Source organism: Bos mutus, chromosome 24 (assembly GCF_027580195.1).
Source record: "Bos mutus isolate GX-2022 chromosome 24, NWIPB_WYAK_1.1, whole genome shotgun sequence".
In the NCBI taxonomy this organism is placed as follows: Eukaryota; Metazoa; Chordata; class Mammalia; order Artiodactyla; family Bovidae; genus Bos; species Bos mutus.
Window position 1 is genome coordinate 2,653,724 of NC_091640.1, and position 20,801 is coordinate 2,674,524.

Sequence of the window (20,801 nt, forward strand, 5' to 3'; positions counted from 1 at the left end):
ATGAGAAAATGGAGTTTGAAATACAAAAATCACACTGGAACTTTTCAAGGATTTAAGAAAAAAAAGTGATATTTTAAAACTGATACCCAGTAGAACGCTAGTTCTGAAGTCTTCCCAGTGGGACCCCATCTTGATCTGCTGTTAATCTGCAGATACTCTGCGCCTGGACTCCCCTAAGCGCCTTTAGCAGGAAGTTAGGTGAAACGCACACCCCGAGCGGTTGGTAAAGCACGCGCGGCTGGGACCACCGGAAGGATATCCGAGTATAAATCTGGATTCGAGGCTTAGCGCTCAGGTGCCCGAGTCGGCTGGAAATGCATCCCCAGCACGCCTGCACGTATGGATGCGTGCTCGTGTGTGTATCCGTGTGTGCGCGTCAACAGCTTCCCCTAACTGGATCTGCGGCAGCGCTGGCCCTCGGGAAGCAGGGGCGACAACTAGCCACTGGAATCGTGATTCAGTGCTATTAGGGGAAGAATTATCTGTGTCTGAGTCATCGCGAGCCTCCAGACTTTCCCCGCAGTGTGGCAGAACTTTGTGCTGATGAGACAATAGTGGAGCGTGTGCGTTTCCTACAGGGCAGACCATTCCGGTGCTGGGGGAAGCCTCGGGCCTGCGCCCAGCTGCTGGGGCCCGGCCCCCTCCCCGCGCCGCGTAGCCCCCGGAGCCCGGCCGGCGCCGGGGTCCCCGCGGGCGGGCGCGTCCCGGGCGCGCGCGAGCGGCGCGGGGAGGGGGCCGGGCGCGTGGCGGGCCCCGCGCGCCCTCGCGCGTCCCCCGCGCCCGGGCGCAGCTGGCGCGGTCGGTCTAGTGCAGCGCTCGGCTCCGCGCCTCGGGCGCTCGGCTTCACCTTCAGAGGCGCGGGGCGTGCGCGTCCTTCTCCCCTGGCCTCCGCCTACCCTGCAAGGTAGGGGCTGCGATGGGGGCGCGGCGGGGCCGGCGGGGGCGGGGGGCGCGGGGACCAGGCCTCGACGTGTGGGGGACCCGGCGTGCGCCGCGGGTGTGGGGGCGCCGGGGAGGGGCTCCGGGGCGCGGGGAGGGCTGCTCGCTTCCTCGGTGGGTAGTTGCTCCGCTCCGCAATTCCGGGAGAGGGAAGATGCAACTTCAGGCGGCCGGGCGAGCGCCGGAGAGGTGGCTTTTACCGCAGTGGAGGGGCGGGGTGGGGGCCGGAGGGGAGCGCGGAGGAGGCGCTGGCTTTGTACACTTCGTCAAAGGCGACGCGGGAGGAGGGGAGCTCGGATGCGCTCTCCATCCATTAGAAGACAAAGAGCAAATTGCCTTACTTTAAAGTAAAACGCTCCGGCTAATGAAGGTGGGTGATGGGGTTGCGGAGCCGGAGGAGCCGCTTCAGTTATTAAGGGTTCGGCGGATGGGGTCGTTGCCTGTGGGCACCGAGCTCGGCTGCCTCGGGGACAGGTTTGCAGGAGGGGCGTCGCTTTGCCTCCCCCTCCCCTGGCTCCCTGCCCGTCAGCTGGGAGCGCAGAAGTGACCCTAATGTTAAAAGAAGTGAGAGCTCTGAAGGGAAGTTGGGGCAGGGGTGGGGTGGGGGCGAGGGTTCTTGCAATGACTCTGAGGAGCGGTGTGGAGGGGGTCTGGCAAGCGGGGGCTCCTCGGAGATACACCCAGCCTGCCAAGGGTGGGAGCAGGGGTGGGGATGGTACTGATCGCTATTTACACCCGGGCATACACTAGGAAAGAATACTTGGGGTGTGTGTATTTGGGGAGGGGAAGGTCGAAAAAGCGCCTGGTCTGCCATTTCCAGGGAGAGCTAACCTACTGAAGAGTTACGATCATTATTTAGATTAAACCGCCTCGTCAAGTTTTAAAGAATAAGTTTGAATGAATAAGTTTGTATGAATAAGTTTGGTAAAAGCCAGCCGAGCTGGGTATTTAAAACAGTGGTTCGTGGAGGAGGTTTGGTGTGCGGTGACAATCAGCGGTGGTGGGCTGGGGGGCCGGTGGACCCCTGCTATCAGGGACCAGGGAGACTGAGCCTTTTACCCGAAAAATGTGGGTCTGTTCGTCAGCCCCGGTTATTATCGGCGTTAATAAGCTCCCCGCTGCAGACCCGGATCTGACCAGGAGCTTCTGGGTTCTGTGTCTGTATCCTACTCATTCCGCTGGGCTTATTGATAAAGAAGTAATTGGTCTCCGGGTGTGCAGAGATCAACTTGCTCAGCCCTCTTTTTAAAATATATTCATCCTGTGCCTTATTTAATCCAGATGCACAAAAAGCCATTTGCTGCTGCATTGTTGGTTTACATTTTTTGAAAAGGCGACTGGTGTAACCTGTGGAATTTGAAATGCAAATAAAAGCTCGTGGGAGTTGAGGCAGAACAAATCAGCATTTATAAAGTGAAAAAGATTTAATGTCTCTGAAATCATTGCGGAGAAAAAAAAAAGAAAACTGGAGAGGGGGAGTGCTTTTTCAGGGAGTGAATTGTGACGTCAGGTCTTTTTGGAAAAGATGTTATTTTTAAGGTCTGAAACCCGGGTATGTAAAGTGCTTACAGGAAAAACAGATTACAAGATTAACATCTGTTAACATGATCGTTTATCTCCAGCCAAAAATAGGTCAGTTCTTTCTTAAGGAAACACTATGACTGGCGCATGCTTAAATAATAAAATTAAAATAATGAATTCATAAATTAGAACCGGCGATGGTGATACTCTGACCTGTGAAGAACATTTTTTAATTTCGAGATCAGTGAAAGGTCAAAGTCCCTTTTGGGTGTTGAGGACAACTTCACCCCGCGTCCACTACCCGCCCCCCAACCCATGACCCCTCCTTCTCACAGCTAGCTTCCTCTCCGCCCCCACCCCGATTGCTAATTTTCCCTTTCATCCATTGTGGAAGTATAAAATATATTTAAATGGATATTGTCTGACGCCCCCGTAGTTAAAGAAGGCAAACTCTCGGCGCAGATGGCTAACTTTCAGAGCTCTGCTGTTGTTTTACCAATAAATGAAACGGTAGGGAGGGGGGGGATAAAAAGGAAACAGCCTTGCAAAGTCTCCCTGCCCCCTGGGTGTGAGTGACGGCTTTCCTGGCCAATCCGCAGCGGCTTTCTCCATCCCGGAGGTAATTTGGGGTGTGAGTGTGTACGCGCGCGCGCGTGCATGCGCCCATGTGTCTGCACACTGTTAAGTCCGACCATCCCCGCGCATCCGCAGGCTCCGAATTTGCACAGTTGTGAGCTGTAGACGTGGACACGCTTTTTTCCGAGTCTGTGCAGCTAGGTAGGCACGCAGCAGTCTCCTCTGAGTGTCCTCCTGTAAAGAATGAGCATCAGAGGTGCTTTCGGATTCAAGGCGAAACCTGCAGAAGGGGAAGCCAAGGAGTGATGTGATTGTGCTTCTCAGAGATTATCGAAATGTGTGGTTTCTCCCGTCTCGTTCCCACGCGACAGACGCGCCGCGCTTCTTGGGGTTAGAGTGTTGGAGCCCACTCGCCCGGCGCTAAGCGTAGCGAAATCGGGAATTGTTGAAACTGGTGTTCACTGTGAAAGTGAAGGGCAGCCTGTACCTTCCAACTTCAGATTTTTTTTTTCCTCTCTGGCAGTTGATACTCCGTCCGTGGCAGAGCCTAGAATGTGACCAGTTCACGGTCAGGGAAAGTTCAGCTGCCCACCCGACTTACGAACACGGAGCGCTGGCGGCGCGCGCGCGCACAATGCGCACATTCACGCGCGGAGAGCGTCCCGGACCGCTCCGCGTTTCCTGCGGTTTAGCCCGGCACCCACTTTCCTCGGAATACGAGTGGTGGTGGCGTGTGGAAGTGTGCGGGCCGGACTGGCCGCGCAGCATCTGCTCAGTATTGGAGCCGCGGCGCCGCTTCGCCCCGGGGCGGACGGCGGTGCTGCAGGAAACGGGTTAAGGCCCCACTCGTGCCCCCTCCTTCCTGGAGACCTTCCCTGGGAGGGACCTGCGCCCCGGCCTCGTCCACGCGCGGTGTATCCGGCTGCGGGGCCGCGCAGCGGTCACCCGGACGGTCCATGGGCGATCCCGGGCGACAAGATCCTAACTGGGCGACGAGGTGGTGTCCAGCCCCGCACCCACCGCCCAGGCCGTTCCCGACCCCTAATCCGAGTAAGACTCGGTCCTCCCCTCCGCCCCCCATCTCTGTGAGCTCGCGGATGGAGGAATGGGTAGCAGGGGGAGGTGTCGCTAGATTAAATCATTCCTGTTTCTGCTCCTCCTGGGGTGCGGCGCGGGGCCCGGGGCGCCGGGGGGCGCGGGGGCCGGGTTGGGGCGGGGGCGCTTACCTGCCCGCCCCGGGGGCGGGGGCGGCGGCGGCGCGCGGCCTGGCTCACTGGGGGAGGGCCGGGGGCGGGGCGGGCGGGGCGGGGAGGGGGGAGGGCCCGGCCTGCGCCCCCGCCCCCCGGCGCCCGCCCCCCGCCCCCGTCATGTGGAGCGGACGTCACACGCCTGCACTGTAACCCAAGAAGTGAAAGAGACGGGGACCCACGGCCCAACTTCGCACCGTAACAAAGGCGGGGGTCCGTGCGGGCCGGAGGGGGTCTAGCTGGGGAGGGATCGGGCTCGCCGGAGCGAGTGGGGGATGGAGCTGGGGGTGGGGCCGCCCTGGGGGGAGATGTTGGAGGGGGGGGCTTGGCAGGGGAGTGAGGGCCTGGTCTGGGAGTGGGGTCCTGGCTGGGGCCGGGGGAGCGGGGACCCGGGCAGGGGTCCACGGGGAACGGGGCAGTGAGGGCCGGGGCGGGGGTCCATGCGGAACGGGGCAGTGGGGGCCGGGGCGGGGGTCCGCGCGGAACGGGGAAGTAGGGGCCGGGGCGGGGGTCTGCGGGTGATGGGGCGGTGGGGCCCGGGCTGGGGTCTGCGCGAGTCCCTGGCCGGGCGGGGGTGTGCGCGGCGGCGCGGACCGCGCTCCAGGGGCCCCGGCGCCGCCAAGGCCAGGTAATTGGTTTCTATTTTAAACTTCACTTTGTCCTGGCGGAGGTGGGGCGGTGGGAAAGGCGTGGCCCCCGGACGATTACATAAGGGTACGTACCTGATCTGGTCCGGGCGGGGGGCCGCGCGCGGCTTTGGGCGCGAGGGGCTGGTGGGCACCCGGCCCGGGCGTCCCGGTGCGGGGCTGCAGGGCGTGGAGTTGCTGCGCCCTGCCCGTGGGCCCTGGTAGGTGTCGGCCGTGGGGGCCCCGCTGCACCCCACGCTGGGACTGAAAGCCCCAGGGGCTGGGGGCTGGGCCTGCCGGCGGGGTCCACCGCGTAACAAAGGGCAGGGCTGCGGGACCCTGGGCCGCGCGCGGCGCTTACCTAACGGCAAGTCACAGAAGTCTCAATTAAGCGTGCAACAGAAAGGCATTTCCCCCGTGAACCTGCCCTTATTCTCCAGTCTTGATTAAAGATGATTTAAACATTGAGGTGCTCCAACCCGGTGGCTGTGTGAGACATACCATTAAAGGACTGACTGGAGGAGAATCTAGGGTGGTTATTCTCCCAACAGGATCTTCTCCGGATTATTTTTCCTGCCTCCCTATTAATACGATTGGAGTATTTTGGTTGAGGAATGTAAGTGCTACTTTAGGGAACTCGGCATGCCTGCTATTCGGTAGAATCTTTCTGCTGCTGCGCAAAATAGAGCTGATTTTATCATTTGTTTGTTCCTTCATTTTCTCTGGCATTCTTTGATTGTGGCGTCAAAATAGCTGTGTATTTATATTTACACAGACCGGCCAGAATAAAGTGCCCCGCAAGCCACTGCTGCGCAGCTTTCCCTGTGTGTGGAGTGGGAGGGGCGGAGCTGGCCCCGGTCTGAGGGCTCCGGTCCGGGAGAGGGACAGACAGTTCCTTGAGAGCAACTCCCAGCTCCCTTGAATGGGCCCTGGGAGACCCTGAGTTCCGAGCCAGACTCCAGTATTTTGGTAATGGAATTCGAAGTTTGATGTGTTAAGATACAAATATATCATGTCTGGTATTTTTCTTAGTTCATTAGTAGGGCTTTGTTTTAACTTGCCAATTTGAATATAATGAAACGCTTAAACCACAGTAACATTAAAAAAAAAAAAAAATCCCAAGGAATGTGCCCTCAAACTCACAGAGATGAATGGGGGAAGTCTCTAAAATGAAACAGAACAGTCAAGGAGCCTATTTGGTAGGTAAAGGAGAGGAGTGCTGCTTCGTTTTATTTCTAAAAGCTGTTGTTTGTCAGAGCAGTCTGTCCCAATGGCTTAATATACTGAAACTTACTCGATCAAGAACTTTTAACGTTTGGATGTGTAATTGATATTAGTCACTGATGACCCAAGAGTAGTTTTCATCACCAGTCTTAATCCCATTGTTAATTTGTAAAGGACCTTTAAAGTTGACTAATTTAGAGATTAAAGTTTTCTAGGGCTCTGAAGTCCCATATGTCTAACTTTGTAACATGTCCCACAGACCAACCCAGGGTAAATTAAATGGGTGATGTTTGTGAAAACAGGTCGATGCTGAAATCGCCTTGTCTCCACTTCCATGAATTAAACTTTAAATTCACTTACCTTACCTGCTCCTACTTGAAGATATCTGAGTCTTACAGGTGGCGCATTTGGTGTGGAGATTAAGTTTAGTAACAATTATGGAAAAAAGAAAAGGAGACTTCTTTAAAGAATAGCTCGGAGTGGGGTAAGCTCTAACAGATGGTTTTCAGCCTTACTAAATAGGGAAAAATGATAATGTGACCTAGGAATTTAAGGAGAGTTTAGTCATGGATAGTTCTTGAAAAACCAGTACTTGGTTTATTGGGTCATTGTGGATTTTTATTTATTCATTTTCTAGGATATGTATTGGTCTTATTCATAAGTTACCAGATCGGCTCTTTTATAAAGAATTTTGTGAGAATGCCTGTAAGTCTGGCCAGAGATTGTGTTTAGAGTTTCAGCTGCATTATACCTTAATGGCATAGAAATAGGAAACTGAAATAGAAGCCGATTCCGTTCAGTGGGAAGGAGCTTGTCCAGCCGTGTCTGCTTTCGTTTGTTAATATGTTTGTTGTCAACATTCAGGATACTACACTCTTTTGGTTTTTATTCCATTTTCAACATTGGTGTTAGTTATATCGTTAAAAGTGGTATTTTGCTTATAATGTCATTAGATTTCTAACTGAATAAAGCAACTCTGTTGTGCAGGAAACATAACTTTTTCACTGGTGTTTGATGGCCACATTTAGCTGGAGACAGCTAAATTTTCTCAGTAACAGGCATAGATTTTGGCAGAAGGATAGAACTAATGAAGAAAGCAGAAGAAAGTGAAAAGATTTTGATCAGATATCTGCAGTCATCAATATTTGAACGTAGAAGTAGCGTTCCTTCTTCAAAAGGGAATACTCTAGGTGCTATAAATGTTTCTACATCTTAGCTCTTGGATGGAGTTATTCTGACACAATTCTTTAAAAAATGCATCCCTTTGCTTTCCTAAGCCCTCCCCCTCAGAAGTTCTAGAGGATGTGGGAAACTTTTCTTTAACTCTCTTCTTGCTGAGTGCTGTTGGGAGATACTAGTGGCTCCCTGTGCCGCCCTGGCCGTCTGCGCTGTGCTCCTCTCGGTGTACTCACAGCAGAGCTAGCACCCAGCACGTGGACCTGGCTTGGCTTGCTTAGCACTGGGCACCTTTGATCTTCTTCTCCAGAATTCTGAATGTCTAAATAGGAAAAACTCATTACATCACCGTCGTTAGCTCCCAGATCCTCACTCTCTTGGTAGGAAACCACATCTCACTTGGCTTTGCGTCTTTCAAGTGAATAGCAGCGTCAGGATGTGGCTTCCTTCTGCAGTCTGATCGGAAAATGCAGAGACCGGCTAGCAGGATGGAGCTTTGGGATGGCAGATGTGAATGTGGGGTCTGGGTGTGCGTCCCTGGGCACCTGGAGTTTGGGTACCAGCAATTTTTGACTGGTCGCTGGGTTTGGCGCTCACTGGCGGTGTGAGTCACTCGTGAGACTGTGGCCCTTTTCTCCTTCCGGTTTCCTCCTTGGGGATGTCACCCCTGACCTTTTCCAGCTGATGACCAGCAGTATGTTGGCAGCGGTCTGTTTGGGATTAAATGAGCCTTGGGACCATGAGAGTGACAGCATTTTTCAGATTCAAGCCTTGGTGTCTCTTCTGTCTGCCTCCAGAAACAAGTAAATTTGGGGAGGGGGGAGGGGGGAATTTTCTCTTTGATGGAGGGGTGACCTTTGCCCTGAGTGAGATTCACTCCCCACCAGAGTGAGTGTGGGGGCACTGATTTATAGGAGGGCATCCTCTTTATTTTTGGACTCCAGCTATGAATAACTTGCAGTTTACAGAAATGCTGGCAAATTGTCACAAGCCTGTATTAAGAGAGGAATCCTATCAAATGTTTATTTATGAAGAATTTCTTAATAAAACTAACCTTATGGGAAGAATAAGGAAAAAGTTTCATTATAAATTTGAAATGTCTTACCCAGTTCTTTAGAAAGCATCTTTATTTTAAAATTAATTTTCTTCAGGAGAGAGCTGTTTTAGGGTCTCCACTTAAATAGCTATGGGAGGAGTACGCATGCAGGCCCCATAAATGCATTACTTGTAAGTGAGAGTTACACTGTCTGCCAAGGTGTACCAAGTGTGTTTCAGACAGACTGGTCAGAATGAGCAGTTGCAACTGTCTGTTTGGTGTATTCTTTATCCCTCGCATCTGGCTACATGTGATTTGGGCAGCTGCAGATTCTGTTTCCAGAGCTAATGCTGGTTGTCATGTTTATGTCCAGAATGAACTGTTTTCCAGCAGCATATATCGGAATCGTAACAAAGTGTAATTTTTGTGGCTCTCGACATCCCTTAAAAGTAGTTTTCCAAAAAAGAGCTGGTGTTTAGTCTTCGATTCAAATGGCACTGAGAATCACAAAGCAGCAATAATTAGAAATGCAACTCTTTTTGGAACCCAAACATGTAAATACGTGTAAAATGATGAGTCAAGCACCACTGCAGAGTGTCGAAAAAATCAATTCAAAAAGCAGCTCCATTGGGTGTAGGTAGATTTTCCTGTGTATTTCAAATATGTGTTCATTCTGGTAGGTTTTCTTTTTCTTTCTGTTCTGTTGTGGTTGATGATGTTTTGCAGTCAGGAATTTAATCCAGTTGTTACGTTCTGAAAACCGACTTTAAGAAATAGGTATTACATGTGACCTGAAGTTCAGACACTTCCTCAATGGAGGGTTGAAAGGAGGAGACCTAACGTGTTTCCTTCAGGAGGAAAGTAAGCTAGCGCTCTCTTCCTCCAGAACCAGGTAGGCTGCCTCTCACCATTGCTGGCACCGGAGACTGCTGTTGTCAGCTCAGCCCTCGTGCAGCTGTCTTGCTCTTTTCTTGCTCACTCAGGAGATGGGGAGCGTAGGCTAACGTGGTGTTAGCTTTCACGACATAGTTGAAGGGAGACTGAAAAATTGAGGTTCTCTGGTAAAACTCTAGTTTTTTCTTAGGCACTCGGAATTAAAAAAGAAACCCTCTCCCAGCATTATTTGATCTTCACTCGAAAAACCCTCCCTCTCCAACTCTTCCCATGTGAAAGGAAAGGATATTTGTTTAGGAATTTTTGTCCTTTGTCTCAGAGAAGGGCAACATGTGCCTGTGTTTGCCATATGGCACTGTTTAACCTGTGTTGCTCGGACTGACTGGGGCTGCGTGAGGCGCTGATTCCTTCCAACATTCCAGAATGTTCTTTGAAAGTTGGGACAGTGAAGGATGCATCCAGAGTTGTGCTGAGAGGCTGTCCCCGGCTTCCTCAGCGTCTTGTTCGGTTGGTATTTGAGGCTGTGAGCAAGTGTCGCTTTTCTTTTTCTTCCCTGAAATAATGTTTGTGGGAAAAGAGTTTGACATTAAATGTTGGCTGATTGTGTGGATTCAGGAAGACACACAGCCCCGTGTGAGTAGTTAAAACTTCTGCTGGTTGTAAATGGGCTGAAAGTTGGGCTGGTGAGACAGGATTTCCACTGTGTAGTTCCTAATTATTTTGGTGACTTTAACCTAGAGCTAAAAAATATGTGTTATTTTCCTTCTTAAAAAATTAGCTTTTTATTATTATTTTTCTTAATGGATGGATGAACCCTTGAACAGATGGGTGATCCTAATTTATAGTTTAAACTTTTGTGGCTGCTTTTGTTCTGGGATTATCTAAAGGCAAATCTGTGATGTTTTCACTGAAGAATTTGTTTTATTTACACATGTTATTTGGAATGTTTAGATAGACATGTATGTGATCACAAGCTTCTCTGTTACATGCTGCATCTCTGGAATGGATGGATGTGGGCATGGATGAAGAGTCTGCCTCCAATTTTTTGGGGGGGATGTTTTTATTAAGATATAATTGACATTTAACATTGTATGAGTTTAAGGTATACGATATTTTGGTTTGATATTTCTTTAATTGAAGGATGGTTTACAATACATATAGGTATCAGGCGTATAACATAGTAATTGGATATTTTTATGGCTTGTACTCCACATAAAGTTATTATAAAACACTGACTGCAGCCCCTGTGCTGTGCATTGTTCTTATGTCTTGTTTGTCTTCTGCGTATGCAGAGGCACCTTTCACCTCTTGGTCCTCTTCACCTATCTTGCCCGTCCCCCACTCCGCTTGCCCAGAAACTACTAGGCTGTTGACTGTAACTGTGAGTCGGTTTCTGTTCTTATTTATTTACTTTCGGAGAAGGCAATGGCACCCCACTCCAGTACTCTTGCTTGGAAACTCCCATGGATGGAGGAGCCTGTTAGGCTGCAATCCATGGGGTCGCTAAGAGTCGGACACGACTGAGCAACTTCACTTTCACTTTTCACTTTCATGCATTGAGAAGGAAATGGCAACCCACTCCAGTGTTCTTGCCTGAAGAATCCCCAGGGACGGGGGAGCCTGGTGGGCTGCCGTCTATGGGGTCGCACAGAGTCGGACACGACTGAAGTGACTTAGCATAGCATTATTTACTGTTAGTTGGGGGGTGGTTACTTCACAATGTTGTGTTGGTTTCTGCCATACATCAGCAGGAATCAGCCATTGGTCTACACGTGGCCCCCTTCTTTTGACTCTCCCTCCCACCCTCCACCCCATCCCACCCCTCCGGGCCATCACTGAGCCGCGGGGTTGAGCTCCCTGTGCTATACAGCGCCTTCCCACTAATTGTTTCACATGTGTAATGTGTGTTTCAGTGCTACTCTTCTTGTTTTTAAGGTCCCGTATGGCTGCAGAGCTGCCCATCAAAGCTCCTGGGTCTCTAGACAGTTTCTTGCTGAGTCAGCCTCCTCAGCTTTAATCATGCTGTTCCCCGTTTTAAGGAAAGAAGTGAACACATTACCTTCATCCATGTGTGTGTTGCCTGTAAAGTGCACGTGGGCACGTGAGGATGGGAGGGTAGTGCTGGGCACCACTCAGGGAGTCAGACGGATGAGAATCACGCAGGTGGGCACATGAGGATGGGGGTTGGGGCGGGCCGGGTACCGCTCAGGGAGTCTGAGAGATGTGAACTGTGCAGGTGGGCACCTGAGGATGGAAGGCAGGGCCAGGTACTGCTCAGGGAGTCTGAGTGATGTGAACGAAGGCCACTTTGCCTGACACATAATTCCTATTGACACCATCAGTGACCCAGGGAGATTTCTGTGCCAGTTTGAGAAAATATCATCATTCACATTGGTAATCATAGTCCCAGCAGATTTAGACTCATCACTCCAAGGCTTTCTGTGTCTTTAGCGTGACCATTAGCATAATGGTGATAATTTGTTCCTTTGACTCACACTGAGCATAATTGAAATCAGTGTTATTGTGATGAGCATAGCACAGCCCAGGTGCTCAAGTGGCTTCTTTAGCTCAGAAACGGCTTTTTACGCTTTTTAAAACAAGAGGCGAGGATAATGATCTCATTCCAAAAAACAAAAAACAGAACTCTAAGTAAATAACTGAATTCCTAATGTAAAAATACTTGCCATAGCAACGTAAACTTGGGACAATTCTGTAGAGTCATGGGATTAGTGGTTTAGTGGTAGGATTAAAATTGGCCTCAGTAAATTACCCTGGTGACAGAAAAGCAGAGTCTGTTAATGGTTTTACAGGAAGATTGGCTTATCAGTTATTTTCTAGGTTGAGGAAAGATTATGGGCTGCTTAAAATTTGAACTTGACAAAGGAAGGTTAATTTTCCTAACAGCTATTATACACTTGAAAGTATCTGTAGGGACTGGTTAAAAAAAGAAGATACCGCAGTTAGAATTTGGGATTTATTTTGTGCATGTGGGTGTCAGTTGATGGACGGTCCAGTGTTTGTTTAGCTATGAATGTTCAGGGCTGTTGAGAGTGTGTATTTCAGCCAGCGGTTAAATGAGGTCTTCCCAGTGTCCATGGAAATAGTAGACTATTTTGGAAAGTGCATGAGCTCTTTGGGGCCACAAAGGCACCATTTAGACGAGCACTGAGCTGCACGTCGTGGCCCAGGCAGGCTACGGTGGCCCACTGCTGCCCAGGGTGCTTGTTAGGTCTGCGGGGTTTTCAGTTGATTCTATAGAATGACCGTGAAAGGAGACACTTACTTCCCTGGTTATTTACCTTTCTTTGTGCATTGATGTTATTTCTGTTTGGGCTTGTTTAAAAGGGTTCATATTGAGAGTTATACCTATGTCACTGGCTGGCGGCTTAGGGATGCTTTGGGGGTGAATTGGACTTTTTACAGGTACTGAAACACAGAAGGATTTGGTGACTCAGCCACGGTGACGGAGTTGACCTCACACCCAGGGCTCCTGAGTTGCAATCTCGTGCCCCCTCTGATGTCCCCCGATGCCCTGTGGTGAGCACACGGAAGGAAGTGAGGTTGCAGCTTGTTGAGAAGGCTCAGGGCTGATCGGACCTCTGAACTCTGCGAGTGTAGACCCAGCAGGCAGGTTCTTTACCGCTAGCGCCACCTGGGAAGTAAGGTGTAAATGAAAGTCAAGAACAAGGAAGTGAAATAATAGGTCCTGATGAGAGGAAAGTAGGATTTCGCATCCAGCTCATCGTGTTCCCTCCAGCGGATTTACTTGAACTGAAATGTAGAATCTGAGTCTTCTGGCCACTAAAAGTGAGTGAAATAGGGCTCTTGATATGTCGACTAGATGACGAGGGCAGAACTCACACCAGCTCTCCTGTGAAGGAGGAGGGTTTTGTCCTGTAAGTTTGTATGTTGGGCTTTTTCGCACAGGCCTTGTGTTTTCACATAGCCGACCTTCAGCGGTGCTCTTGGAGAGAGTCTGTGGTGGCTTGCAAAGGGGGTTCCTTGGAGCTCCCCTGGAGCAAGGATGTCAGAATACAGCATCCCGAGTTGAGAGCTGTTTTTTGAGTCCCCATGACAACATGATCCCAGGTATTGAGCACTACAGTTTATCGTTGTGAGTTGAGTTTTTATCTTTAAGGGCCTAACACAGACTTGAATCGAATTGAGTGACCACCTGAATAACCAGCCCCCCACCCCAAGCAAATAGCTCATAAATGTTCTATCAAGGCTCATTCCTTTTTATGAACATTGGTTCCACGCCTGTCACGTTCTGTGTGTTGTTTGGTATTCGTCACAGTCAGGAGAGAGGAGCTCATTCTAGCCCCTTGCCCCCAGGAGACCCTCGTGGTTAAGGAACTTGGGTCGTTTGAGCAGACCAGATTCTGGGTAGTCACCTGGAGTCTGACCCTCCTCATGCTTGTTGAAACCTAACTTTGAGTCTTGGTCTGAGCCCCCTGGAGTTGTGTCTCTCTGTGGAGATCACGTCGTGGAAGACCAGTGTCCCTCCTCTGGGCCTCTGTTCAAAGTGGCCTGGGTGACTGATGCGTCACCAGGGGGACTGGGAGCCAGGGTCAGGGTGCCCTCAGCGGGGACCGGCCCCCGAGCAGGCGGGCCTTGTGCAGTGTGTGGTTGTGTCTTATGTGAAGATGAGCAGAAGGAGGAATTTACAGGGTGGTCTGGGGATTTGAAGTGAGGAGACCCCTGCGTCAGCGTCCAGTCGTCCAGCCAGCCAGGAGTCCCAGCCCCTGTTCTTCAGGTCGGCTTGCAGAGCCTGCACCAAAGCCCAGGAGGGCCCGATCTTGGGAAGCCAGGTCCTTGTTGGGCAGGGGTCAGCAGCCTTTGTCTGTGAAGGGCCGGATAGTAAACATTTGGGGCTTTGTGGGCCAGAATTTCTCTGCAGGGGCTCATTCTGTCTGCCTTGTAGCAGTCAGAGAAGCAGTCACAGACAGCGTATCGGTGAGTAAACAAGCTCTGTGGATACTGAAACTTGATTTCATGTCATTTCACATGTCATAAAATGCTATTCTCTCTTTGATTTTTACCCCAGCCACCGTCCTCAGCTCATACACAAGCTGCACAAAAACAGGTGGCTGGCAAGCTGACTGGCCCCAGTGGGCTGACCATCCTGCTAGGCCGTGCTGCCTGGTAGTAGAACATTTTCAGTTTTGATTTTCTAGTTACCCCATGCAAAAAGGGTAAAGAAATGGGTAAAATTAATGATATGGTTTATTTAACCTGGTAGATCCAAAATGTTCCTTGAACACGTAATGACGTAAAAGTTACTACTGAGATGTTCTTGGCTCTCTGTCTCGCTCTGAGCCGTGGAAATCCCCGAGGATCTTACACTCGGAGCTCAGCCCGACGTGGCCTTGCCCGATTTGGACCCTGTGGGGCTGGAACAGCTGTGGGGCTGGAGATGCTGTCGGGGGTGGGAGCCGGAGCTGAGATTCATCAGGGACTTGCACTCCCCCCGTTCAGCTGTTGGTAGACAAGGATTCTAAGGGGCGGTGCAGGACACTTTGGAAATATCTCAGATATTTCCAGAATCAGAGCAGCATAATTAAGGGATAAAAGTTCCCTTCTACCATTCTCAAGGTCTGTGCAGGAGCAGTGTGTGTGGGGTGCTGGGAAGGGCAGCTGAAGGAGGCACTGGGGTGTCCAGCAGCCCGAGGCTGACCCCGCCGTGTGTCTGTCCTCTGGAGAGTCCCTGGTAAATTGGCCCAGCACCCTCGGAAGCAGGAGCCGGCCTGTCCAGATATTCCTCCGGATTCCTGCAGCTGGGCCCCTGCCTCTGATGCAGCATCCGGTAACTCAGGTGTGTTAATCCCGGATTGCAGGCGTGTGGGAAGGAGTTGTAGTGCAACATGCAGCCTCTGGCTTCCTGTCTCATATCCAGTCGTGTTGACTTCTGGCTGGTTGTGAAGCCCGTGTGCCTTAACTTGTTCATCTGTGAAATGGGGTCAGACGCTGGCCTCCCCCGAGGGCCCGAAGAGCACAGTGTGCAGTGCACCAAAAAGAAAGGGAGCCCGAGAGCAGACTAAACTGCAGATGAAGGCCACTCAGGAATTTCAGAACACAGAAGGAAAGTTGTGATGGTTCTGGTTTATTCTGTCTCATCTAGTGGTAATTTTATATGTAGCATGTAAAAATATAAACTTTACATCCAGCATAAAAGGCATTTAATTCTTCCTACTTTTTGCACATTAAAGAAAAAGTCTGTTTATTTTACAAGCAGGTGAGACCTGTGGTCTAATTCAGTTAGATAGATGTTCTTTATATTCAGCATACGTGTGTGCTCAGGTGCTCAGTTGCATCTGACTCTTGTGACCCCATGGACTGTAGCCCATTAGACTCCTCTGTCCCTGGGATTCTCCAGGCAAGAATACTGGAGTGGGTAACCGTGCCCTCCTCCAGGGGATCTTCCAGACCCAGGGATGGAACCTGGATCTCCTGCAGGTGGATTCTTGATCACTGAGCCACCAGGAAAGCCCTCCCTGGGAAGCCTATTAAGGCTTAAATCTTAATTCTCCTCATTTTTGTTTTATTAACCTCACAATACAGAAAGCGACTGTATAAAACATGGAAACTGTCTAGTTTGCCTGGGGGCTTAAGGTAAGCCTGGAGTGTAAACCCCAGGCAGAGTTCACTGATAATTTTGTGTGTCGTTGTTGTAATGATGATCAGACACCAACAAAACGCTCTCTGTGCGGAGGAGCAGAGTGTTTTTCTGAGATTATGGTTTTGCAGAGCCTCCCCTCACATTCTTCACGGATGACCTAGTGCCCATCTCGTTTCTGCTCCCAGGTCCTGAGATGTGAAATACGGGGGTTGGATGAGAACGCAGTATGCTTTGAGCTCTGTATCAAAGCTCGTGGAAATGCCAGGGTGGGGGCTTTTCACTCAGGAGGGCGGTGTGGATGCAAAGGGAAAACCTCTTTCCCTCACAATGGACCTGGAACCAGTGTCCTTCATCAGTCTTCTTAAAGTAGGTCATTTCAGTGTAACCCTATTAATAATAATAACAATGAAGATTCCTTTTCCCCAGATGGGCAGCAACAGTTCAGAAAAGCTGCTTCTCAGAGGGAAGAGTCAAGTCAGTAATAAGAGCAAATGGACCTCCTTTAAGAGGGTGATGCTTCTTTTAAGGAGAAGAGGGTTAAATGTAGTGTCATGATTCCGTTCCTTCGTATCCGCAGTGTTTTTGAGGATGGTTTGTGTCTTATTCCTGCGCTGTAAGGCATCACAGTGAGAGACACGGAGGTCCTGCCCCCGTGGGCTTTACAGTGGGCCATGTCGTGAGTGTGGCCGAGTGTGATGGGGGTGTTTGGCTACCAGCTGGAAGGGGATTTACGGGTTTAAAATTGCAAGAGAATCACATTGTGTCAGTATATTTATTACCTGCCACAGTCAGGCACAAAACCCTGCCATTCCAGGAGTCGGCGCAGAGCGAGTCTGTGTCCCCACGAATCTTGAGACTGCTGCTCCTGCTGGCTGTTAAGCTGTCACGTTTTTGAGGTGAGACCTGGTTAAACTGCTTCCTGATTGTGGGGCTGGTCCTGCTCTTGGCCTCCAGGCTATGGTCTACCTGCTGCTCCTGCCTGAGAGTCCAGGTTCCGGTCAGCACATTTTGCGTTTAGACTTTAGTATTTAGACTGAAGGTCACGTTGCATTTCTCACCCTATCAATCACCGAAATGCTTCTTTGGAAAGATAAATGGTGTTGAAACAGACTAGAATTCTGTTGATTCTCTCGCCTATGGATTCACAGTATCAGTGTTCAGGAAACTTACCGGACCTAAAAGAAAAAAAAAGATCGGCTGGCATTCCTGTGGGATAACAAAGTCCAGATCAACGCTGTTCAGCTCTGAGAAAAAGCGCTGTTTCTCTTTTTCTGTTTCAGTGGCCTAGCTAAACCTTGCTTTAGATGTGTGCAGGTTGAGGCAAAGGGATATTTCCACTTAAAGGAGAAATGAGAACTGTCGGTGTCAGGATCACCACTTTTTACTGTGTGGACCTGACATTCTTAGCAGAGTTTTGCCAATTTACATGCTCAACGTGTTGGATTTCATCAGTTAGTTCAGTTCAGTTGCTCAGTCGTGTTCAGCTCTTTGCGACCCCATGGACTGCAGCACGCCAGGCTTCCCTGTCCATCACCAACTCCCAGAGTTTACTCAAACTGATGTCCATAGAGTCGGTGGTGCCATCCAACCATATCATCCTCCATTGTCCCCTTCTCCTCCTGCATTCAGTCTTCCCCAGCATCAGGGTCTTTTCCAATGAGTCAGTTCTTCGCAGTTGGATTTCATAAGTGGGTCCTTTGCTAAGAAAAGATTGAAGGCCCCGGAGATGGTCACCCTGAATTGGCTGCACATCTGGGGGCTCAAAGAGCTTAGGCGGTTTCTACCTGTCATGTGAAATTTATGGGTATTCATTTGCCTGAGGATCTGCTAGTCAGATGGGACTTCAGGATGACAATAAATTCAAGTGTTCTGATTAAAACATCCCTTTCTTAGACAAACCATGGCTGGTCTTGGAGGTTAGTGGGAAGCAGACACAGGATTGCAGGCTTACATTTAATCACATGGGGCAGAATTTCTTTCCTCTCCACTTGCACGCTTAATTCACCGTAAGATGTCTGAAGTTGAAGCTATGAATATGAGCTCTGTCCTATTTTTAATTTTGAGGATTCGTGGGAGCTGAGCACAAATGATGTCCTTTCCCATTCTCCCAAAACTTTGTCTTCTTTGGTAGCATCCCATTTTCTGGCAGAGAGTTGATCTGAATGTCATTATTCTGGAAATTAATATGAAGCTTCACATTTTAATAATTGAGCCAGAATTAAACGTGGACATCTGGGGCCCGAACCGTATGCTGTGTTTCTCTTGTGTAAGGGGTAAAGACCGACACAGTACTTCACTTTGAAGACATAGAGGTTTTCAAAAACAAGTTACATATAAGTTCACAAAATGGTACGAAGAACGAAGACACGGCACTTTTCCTTTAGGTCTGCTTCTGCTCCTTCATTCAGTCATGTCCGACTCTTTGCGACCCCTTAGACTGTAGCCTGTCCTTGGTATTTTCCAGGCAGGAATACTGGAGTGGTTCCCACTTCCTTCTCCAGGGGATCTTCCCAACCCAATCAAACCCAAGTCTCCTGCGTCTGCTGCATTGTAGGTGGATTCTTTACCACTGAGCCACTGAGGAAGCCCTTGGTGGGGGTGGAGTTCAGCGTAAATAACTTGTTAAAAGCAAGAGAGTTCCAGAAGACCATCTATTTCTGCTTTATTGACTGTGCCAAAGCCTTTGACTGTGTGGATCACAATAAACTGGAAAATTCTGAAAGAGATGGGAATATAAGACCACCTGACCCGGCTCTTGAGAAATCTGTATGCAGGTCAGGAAGCAACAGTTAGAGCTGGACATGGAACAACAGACTGGTTACAAATAGCAAAAGGAGTACATCAAGGCTGTATATTGTCACCCTGCTTATTTAACTTCTATGCAGAGTACATCATGAGAAACGCTGGGCTGGAAGAAGCACAAGCTGGAATCAAGGTTGCCTGGAGAAATATCAATAACCTCAGATATGCAGATGACACCACCCTTATGGCAGAAAGTGAAGAGGAACTAAAGAGCCTCTTGATGAAATTGAAAGAAGAGAGTGAAAAAGTTGGCTTAAAGCTCAACATTCAGAAAATGAAGATCATGGCATCTGGTCCCATCACTTCATGGCAAATAGATGGGGAAACAGTGGAAACAGTGGCTGACTTTATTTTTTGGGGCTCCAAATTCATTGCAGATGGTGACTGAAGCCATGAAATTAAAAGATGCTTACTCCTTGGAAGAAAAGTTATGACCAACCTAGATAGCATATTAAAAAGCAGAGACATTACTCTGCCAACAAAAGTCTGTCTAGTCCAGGCTATGGTTTTTCCAGTGGTCATGAATGGATGTGAAAGTTGAACTGTGAAGAAAGCTGAGCACCGAAGAATTGATGCTTTTGAACTGTGGTGTTGGAGAAGACTCTTGAGAGTCCCTTGGACTGCAAGGAGATCCAATCAGTCCATCCTAAAGGAGATCAGTCCTGGGTGTTCTTTGGAAGGACTGATGCTGAAGCTGAAAATCCAATATTTTGGCCAGCTGATGTGAAGGGCTGACTCATGTGAAAAGACCCTGATGCTGGGAAAGATTGAAGGCAGAAGGAGAAGGGAGCAACAGAGGATGAGGTGATTGGATGGCATCACCGACTCCACGGACATGAGTTTGGGTAAACTCTGGGAGTTGGTGATGGACAGGGAAGCCTGGCATGCTGTGATTCACGGGGTTGCAAAGAGTCTGACATGACTGAGTGACTGAACTGATAACTGATGACTTGTTAATTGATTTTCAATCACGTATTTGAACAATTGAATTATAGACAAATACTTAGGGTAGCATTCTCCTTGCTGAAATTAAACTATTTCTTTTCGAATAATTGTACAAAATGCATAGCTGGTAGACTGCAAAGACTCTTACTATCTTTGCCATCGAGATATTTGCAATCCAAAGTAAAAGTTGCATTTTGAGAAAAAAGGCCGTGTGTGACATTTCACAATGTTTTTGTAATTTTTACTTTATGCAGGCTGCTGTGTACTGACTGCCTTCTCGATATCAATCACTGTATTAGGCATTGAAGTCCATCAGCTTCATGAATGTACTTGGATTTTTAATATACATACATGTTGTTCAGTTGCTAAATCCGGTCTGACTCTTTGTGACTCCATGGACTGCAGCATACCAGGCTTTCCTGTCCTCCACTATCTCCCAGAGTTTGCACAAACTCATGTCCCTTGAGTTAGTGATGCTATCCAACCACCTCATCCTTTGTCACCACCTTCTCGTCCTGTCCTCAGTCTTTCCCAGTATCAGGTTTTTTTTCCCCAAAATTAAAATGGGAGTTTTCTGTCAACTTATTTTCTCAATTTTTTTGAGTGGTTATGGGATCTTAGTTCCCCAACCAGGGGTCGAACCCTCACCCCCTGTATTGGAAGGGCAGAGTACTAACCACTGGACCACCAGATAAGTCCTACAACGTACTCTTCTTAAGGGATGAGCAGAGTGTAGCGGCTGGCACACCCCATCCTGGTTTTCAAGTGCCCAGTACCCCGTGTGGTCTGTTCTGAGCCACAGGGAGGGGACCTGGTGGGAGCAGCCAGTGGGCAGGGCCTGGAGCCAGCAGCTGGATGTTGCCCTGGGAAGCTGCACTGCGTGTGTCCCCGTAATGGACGCTTGTGTCGCTGAGGGTTTCCTAGTGTGCAGAGAGCCTCTCTGACACACGTGGTTTTGTGCATGTGTTGGAATGTTTCTTTGGGATTAGGTCCCCAAGATGGAGTTTTTGGCCGGAAGGGGCGTTTTCATTGAGTGATATTGTCGAGTTTCCATCAGGATATCAAACTGTCATTTCACACCCTCAGCAGCAGTCAGGGACGTGAGGCTTTGTCTTTGTCAGCTCTTGATGTTATCAGTCTTTCAGTCTTGGGCAATCTGATAGGGAAAATACGCACCAGATTTTAAAACTTTAAAG

General features: G+C 49.4%; 1 protein-coding gene across 7 annotated transcripts in view; it reads left to right on the forward strand.

Moving 5' to 3' along the window:
• The first annotated feature begins 631 nt into the window (after positions 1-631).
• The window catches only part of ZNF516 (zinc finger protein 516), a 100,464-nt gene continuing 80,294 nt past the window's right edge, over positions 632-20,801 (forward strand). For 3 of the 7 annotated variants that reach the window (XM_070362037.1, XM_070362042.1, XM_070362043.1), the window contains exon 1: positions 4,406-4,496. The gene's annotated coding sequence lies outside the window, so the exon portion shown is untranslated. Of the gene's footprint in view, positions 905-1,176; positions 1,310-3,539; positions 4,087-4,405; positions 4,497-16,029; positions 16,755-20,801 lie in introns of those variants that run through there. The other 4 variants (XM_070362038.1, XM_070362039.1, XM_070362040.1 and 1 more) reach the window with 4 other exon arrangements.